At 44.6% G+C, this 7,116-nt stretch overlaps 1 pseudogene; it reads right to left on the bottom strand.

The window, feature by feature from the left end:
- Positions 1-6,713: 6,713 nt before the first annotated feature.
- On the bottom strand, positions 6,714-6,858 carry LOC139001436 (small nucleolar RNA SNORA48; annotated as a pseudogene).
- Between the last annotated feature and the right edge of the window lie 258 nt (positions 6,859-7,116).

A 7,116-nucleotide genomic window follows, 5' to 3' on the forward strand; every position in this document is an offset into this window, starting at 1 on the left:
CGCTCGCGCCCGGCGGGGATCTTGCGCCCGCGGCTCCGCGCTCAGCCCGCGGCTGGACCAGGCGCGCCGCGAGGGCTTCCGCGTTGGGCGCCCGCGTCATGACGCAGGGGGCGGGCCGGCAGCAGCTGCGGCGCCGCCGGGCGGGGCGCGGGGCTCGGGGTGCGGCCGCGGGACCGTTAAGCTGAGCCCTCCCGCTCCGGTTCCTCTGCACGGCCTGGCCCCTGCGCGCCACCGAGCGCGGGGAGGCCGCGGGGTCGGCGTGCAGCGCGGGGCGAGGGGTGTGGGGGGAGGGACAGGGGGGGCGGGAGGACTCCCGCAAGGCATTCCTTTTAGCTCCCCAGGGAGAAAAGAGGGAAAGATGGGGAGTATGGGGGCGTCGGAAGAGAGGAGGCCCCAGAGGCGGAGGTCAGAAGGAAGGAGGCTCAGAGAACCGCCGCTTACCGGTGCCAGGACTCAGGAGAGCTAGTGAGAGCTGAAATGCTGCATGCAGACCAGCGCTTTCCTAGCGCAGGGAAGGGACCTGGCAACGTCGTTGGCTACCTCCCTAAGTGGCCCTGAAATGAACTTCTTAATCCCTTTGTGCCTTTAACCATCCGGCCTTTTGGGCCCTGGACTTGGGCCTTCCCACGCTTTCCAATTCATGCTGAAGGGAGACTCTCACCTCACAGTCTGAGCTGTCATCCCACCACCACTCCCTCCCGAGACAGGACCCTGGATTCTTTGGTGCATACCCTAACCTGCACCTTCTACTTCACATCCTCCACCGGGTTCCTTACATCCCTTCCTTTTTTCCATTCCATGCACCTTCTTCCACAGAAATCTGTTTATTGTCTTCATCCGCGTACACCTTAACTTAGCCCTTCTTAATGCTGGCAATGCTTGGCCCATCTCAGGAAAGCTGCCAAAGTGATCCTGTTCTATGTACTTACCCTGACAGCCCACTGGGCAGGCATGTTACCTATTATCATTATTACTCCATCCAAATATAGTGGAGACCTACTGCGTGTTTGATAACCTGCTTAGTTCTGTCAGGGAGACAAGAGATGACAGACCCTTATCCCTTAAGGACCTTATTCTCATGGGGGTAGGGAGTCAAAGGTCATGTGGTCACCTTCATTTGCTCCTCTTTTTTTCTTTGTTAAAACAAAAGGGTTGCCCCAAAGTCCTTTTGTTCTTTCCCCGTCCATAGTATTGTCCAAAATGATGTCTGCTCCCCCCAGCTTCAACCATCACCACTCTTAGAAGTTAAAAAAAATAACAAAGCCTATATTTGTAGTGAGAAAATGGGGTTGGACAGTTCTCCCATTTCTTTGAACAAATCAGTTAAACTCTGAGCTGCAGGTTTTAACAGCAGGGACAGTCAGACACTGATGTCACTGTAGGGACTACTCTGGGCTGGTCATTATAATTCTGCCCTGCCTACCTTATAGGATGTTTGTTAGAATCAAAGTTATCAGTAGACAATGGCTATGAGAAGCCCTTTATAAGGAATACAGCGCTACTTACATACCAGATAAAATGTGAGTACTTGTAGGTAACCATACACTCTCCCCTGAGAAGTCCCTGGTTTAATATGTCTGCAGTTGTTAACAAAGCACCTTTAAAGTGTCTAAAATCAAGTTCAAAATCCTTCTCCACCCCATGTTGCTTTATTTTTCTCTATTATCTTAGAAATGGCATTCATATCACTCAGCTACCTCAACCAGAAGTTCATTTATCTAACAAATTTTCATAGACCCAGGCCTAAAAATTTTGAATCATCATTAATTATGCCTCTCCTTATCACTCCACACGAACCCCTCTACCAGGTCCCGCCCTTGAAAACAATTGTGCTCGAATATTACCTCTTCCCTGGTGCTTTCGCAGGCCTCCTGGTTGAAATTGATCCGTTCACTTCAGTGTTTCCATAGCACTTTATTTGTTCTATAACAGTTCTATTGTACTTAATTGTATGTTAATAATGCTTCTATTGTACTTAATTGTATGTTAATAATGCAAGACAGTGGGCTTGCTGTGAATGGTAAAAACCTGAATTTAGCGATGACAAAGTGTTGACTGAACCTCCAGGAAAGGGAGATGGACTGTCAGATGAGGTTTCATGTAGGAGAGCAGCAAGCTATGGATGGTTGCACAAGTGTCACATCTGTTTGGAGTAGACAGAGGCGTAGGCATGAAGATGAAAATCCATGTGATATTTCAGTTGCAGAGACATGTGGCTTTTAAAGGATAGACTTTCCCCCCAGCAGTATTGAAATATAATTGACATTTAAGTTTGGGTAAGTTTAAGGTGTACAACTTGATTATTTGATGAAGTCTATAGTGTGAAATGATTACCACAATAAGGTTAGTTAACACCTCCATCACACATAATTCCCATTTGTGTGTGTGTGTGTGTGTGTGTGTGTGTGTGTGTTCCTGTGTAATGAGAACATTTAAGATTTACTCTGTTAGCAACTTTCAAGAATATAATACAGTATGGTTAAGGAACAGAATTTTTGGTGGTTTCACCTGTTTTGAATGACATTTAATATAATAGGTCATTAAATGATTTTGCTAATTACCTTTCACACTAACTTTGTATTCTGCACAGGGTGTGTATGATGCAGGACTGCTAGCGTCACAAAAATGATCTCAGACAGTACCTAATCCAGTTCTCAAATTATATACATAAGACAACTGAGATCTAGAGAAATGTAAGTGATTTCCTGACTTGTTGGGAGACAGACTCTTAGAAGGCAGGATCCATTTTGTACTTACGCTCCGTCCTGCCCATGAACCTGTCATACTCCCTTTCCCATAGCACCTGTGGCACAGTTTTGATAAATGAGCCAAACCGGTTTGGCTCAGTGGATAGAGCGTCGGCCTGCGGACTGAGGGGTCCCAGGTTCGATTCCGGTCAAGGGCATGTACCTGGGTTGCGGGCACGTTCCCAGTGGGGGGTGTGCAGGAGGCAGCTGATCGATGTTTCTCTCTCATCGATGTTTCTAACTCTCTATCTCTCTCCTTTCCTCTCTGTAAAAAATCAATAAAATATATTAAAAAAAAAAAGTTTTGATAAATGAAATAAAAAAGGAGGCCCCGGTCACATAGCTCAATTGGTTGGAGCATTGTCAGGATACACCAAGATTTCAGGTTCCATCCCCTGTCAGGGCACATACAAGAGTCAACCAATGAATGCATAAATAAGTGGAACAGCAAATTGATGTCTCTCTCTCTCCCCCCCCACTCCCTCCTCTCCTCTCTCTTTCTAAAAATAAATTTTTAGAAATAAAAATAAAACCACAAGACTTTTTTTTAAAAGAAAGAAAGAAAAAAGGGAATTTTCCTCTCTCACAAGAAAGTTACAAATAAAGATTCCACACCGGGACATGCTTGTGCAAGCTTCCATCAGAAATGCTATGCTGAGATCAGCTCCTAACCAGAACTCCGACCAGAACTTTGGCTGGAGATCCTGACTAGGCTGCTGATCAACTGAAGGCTGTCTTCGTGTCATTCCTTCTTCGCCGACTCCGTCCACACCTTTGGGGACCCCTAGACCCGCTGGGATTGGACCTCAGCAAATAAAAATAAATTAAAAAAACAAACACACACACACACACAAAAAAGAAATGCTATGCTGAGAAATTAAGTTAGGTTAGACGTCATATTTAAACTTGAGGGTTAAATACTATGTGGATTTAGCAACCTAGCAGTTTGATCACTATTTTCCTTTGAGTTTGTATGATAATAAAACAATGCACATGTCCTTAGTTCAGTGCCTGATTCAGGCAGCTTATGTTGTCAATGGTTGAGGCACTCCAACCACCAGCATTCAACAAAGGTTGTGACCAGAGGCCTGGCTGGAGGAAGAAAAGCAAGGAAGTTCCATTTCAGGATGAGCAAGTAATCATGGCAGGCAAGGAGGGTGCTACGCCCGTCCCTTTCATCCAGCCAGTGGGGCGTTCATCCAGGTGTCAGAGAGCCATCTCAGCTGCAGGGAATGCCCCCACTGCCAAGTTCACGAGAAAGGAAGAAGGAAATGTTGGCAAGATTGAAAGGTTTCCAATACTGATATGTTTCTGTTTGAGGTCACTTTTTTAAACTTTATTTTACTGTAATGAACTTTATTTACTATCCTAGAAGGATATGGTAAAAGTGTTATGTTGACTAAGGTATGCAGTACCAGAAAGGGATGTTAAAATAGGGTGGATTCCCTGTTTTGTTTTGTTTTCCATCAAAAATATACTTCTTCAATTGAATAATTCCAATTAGAATCCTTCCTTGAGAAGAGGAATTCAGTAATGTTCTTAGTGCTGTTTGGAAGCTCTTATGCTTTTCATTGCTCTGTGAGGAGATCTGAGCAAGATGTGGGACATTCAGTCTTTTGTAGTATTTCCAGAGCCTTGCCTTGAAAATGGTATTATTGTAGAAGACTAATATTAAAGTGTACCAGAGGCCCGATGCACGAAGATTCATGCAAGAATGGGCCTTCCTTCCACTGGCTGCCTGCACCGCCTTCGCTCTGGCTGGAGCAGCCTTTCTGCCTTTGTTCAGGCCAGGAGCTGCCTTTCCACCTTCCCATGCCACCCAGAGGCCCGGAGCACCAGGGGTGGTGCGGAACACCCCCAGGCACTCGGCGCCTGTGTATGCAAATTAACCCGCCATCTTTGTTGGGTTAATTTGCATACTCACTCCTGATTGGCTGGTGGGCATTGTGAAGGTACGGTCAGTTTGCATCTTTCTCTTTTATTAGTGTAGCTATACAGTCAGACCCAGTCAAAATGCAATAAATGGGGTCCAAGAATTCCAATTGTGACATGTGAGTTACTTTTGGGGGGCAGTGGACTTTGTAGACATGCTGGAGCACAGCTTGCCATCTGGGAGTTCTGAGGGTCTGTGCTGTCCAAACCCCTCCTGGACAGGCTGGTAGGGATTGTCCACCCATCTGAAACATTGATAATCATTCTTTTGGCTTCTGCAACTGGCTGGGACCTCCAGTGGCAGCAATCCAAGAACCTACCACTTAGTTGGCAACTATTTTGTTGGCCTGACTTGGAGAGATCAGACTGGGAAAACAATGGGAGAAAAGGAGCTCACACAGGGTGACCATGCCCCAGCCTGCCTTGCCTTCCCCTCCACTCCCCAAGCAGAGGATGAGAACATTAGCAGCTCCCTTAGAAGACAACAGGAGTCAATCTCCATGGCATCATATCTTTATACATATGCCTTTATAATAGAAATAGAAAGTTCCAACGTTGGGAGAGCAATGAAATGAATGATAGTAGATCCATGTGGCAGAGTTATAGTGTGACCAATAAAAAATGGTATTTTCACACAAAAAATGTAATGACAAAATGATCATAATGTTAATATAAAATTTAAAAAAAGGATACCAAATTGTATACAGATATGGTTTTATGTAAAACTAGAGGCCCGGTGCACAAGATTTGTGCACTCAGGGGGGTTCCTCAGCCCAGCCTGTGCCCTCTCGCAGTTTGGGAGCCCTTGGGGGATGTCCAACTGACGGCTTAGTCCCACTCCCCCTGTGTGAGCTCCTTTACTCCCATTCTTCTCCCAGTCTGATCTCCCCAAGTCAGGCCATGGGAGTGGGCTTAAACAGGCAGTCGGACATCCTTAGTGTTGCCGTGAAGGCAGAAGAGGCTCCTGCCACCGCCACTGTGCTTGCCAGCCATGAGCCTGGCTTCTGGGCTTCTGGCTGAGTGGCACTCCCCCTGTGGGAGCACACTGACCACCAGGGGGGCAGCTTCTGCATTGAGCATCTGCCCCCTGGTGGTCAGTATGTGTCATAATGTCCGGTCGTTCTCCTGTTTGGTTGATTTGCATATTACCCTTTTATTATATAGGATGTGTTTGTATATATGCATGTAAAAGACTAAAGGAAAATACATCATACTTTTAATTGGGATATAACAGGGGTGCACTTTGGATTATGGATGATATTTAAAATATATATTTTTGCATTTTCATTACTTTCATAATAATTTTTTAAATGTAGCCATTTTCCCTGCTTAAATATTAGCACTGTAATGGCACTTGCACACTAGCCAGGTTCCTATGAAAGAATAGCCTTTTAAGTTGCTTCTTGCTGTTTATTATAGTTACTATCGAACTATGTTGGCAGCTCCCCAAGTTCACAGCATCCTTAAATAAAAGGAAGGCTACAAATATGAAGAAAATTGGAGTAGTGTTGTTCTATCTAGTAGGCATCATATCCCGAATGCGTAGGGCCTATGATTTCTTCTTCCTTTGTTTGTTTTGTTTTGTTTAGGAAAAAAGTTGAGATCAGAAAAACAAAAAAAATGCAAAAGAAAACTGCAAAATTAATATTAACATTTTATTAAATGTCTATAAAAGATAACATAATACTGTCAGGTTTACTTAATTTAAATATAGTATCAAAAATTTCATTTCATTCACAAGCAATTTTAGTTCGCTTTTTTTAAATCCTTACCTGAGGATATTTTTCCATTGGTTTTTAGAGAGCGTGGGCGGGAGAGAGACAGGGAGAGAAACTCTGATGTGAGAGAGATACATTGGTTGATTGCCTTCACACATGCCCCAACAAGGGCTGGGGATCAACCCTGCAACCTAGGTACGTGCTCTTGACAGCAATTGAACCCAGGACCCTTCAGCCCCCAGGTGGACACTCTTTCCGCTGAGTCAAACCAGCTAGAGCAAGTTAACTTTTTTTTTTTTCTTTTCTTTTTCTTTTTTTATGTGCCTCAGGCATGAAACAGCTCTGACCACCGACACAGGCATCAAGCTAGGATGAACTAAGGACTGTACATCTGCTTTGCCCCTGACTGATATAAGAGCAACACCACCAATCAGGTGTCTCCTTGCCCATTGCCAGGGGGTAAGTTAACTTTTCTTATTTTGCAAGTATACATAATGATTGATAAAAAGATAATAGCCAATCAAAAATTAAATATTCGTCATAGACAAAAATTCCAACAGCAAAATCATACAGAAATCTTTTCTAATTTACAGCAAGAGTGTTGTATTAAATGTAGGTTCTGAATTCCTTTTAATATGTGTGGCACGATGAGGGGGATGGAGCCTCCAACACTCAGATGCCCAGCGCTGAAGGGAGTCTTTCAAATGCTGAGGAAGAAG

The sequence above is a fragment of the Myotis yumanensis genome, unplaced genomic scaffold, assembly GCF_028538775.1.
Source record: "Myotis yumanensis isolate MYYU_CA2020_CCGP unplaced genomic scaffold, mMyoYum1.0.hap1 SCAF_1, whole genome shotgun sequence".
In the NCBI taxonomy this organism is placed as follows: Eukaryota; Metazoa; Chordata; class Mammalia; order Chiroptera; family Vespertilionidae; genus Myotis; species Myotis yumanensis.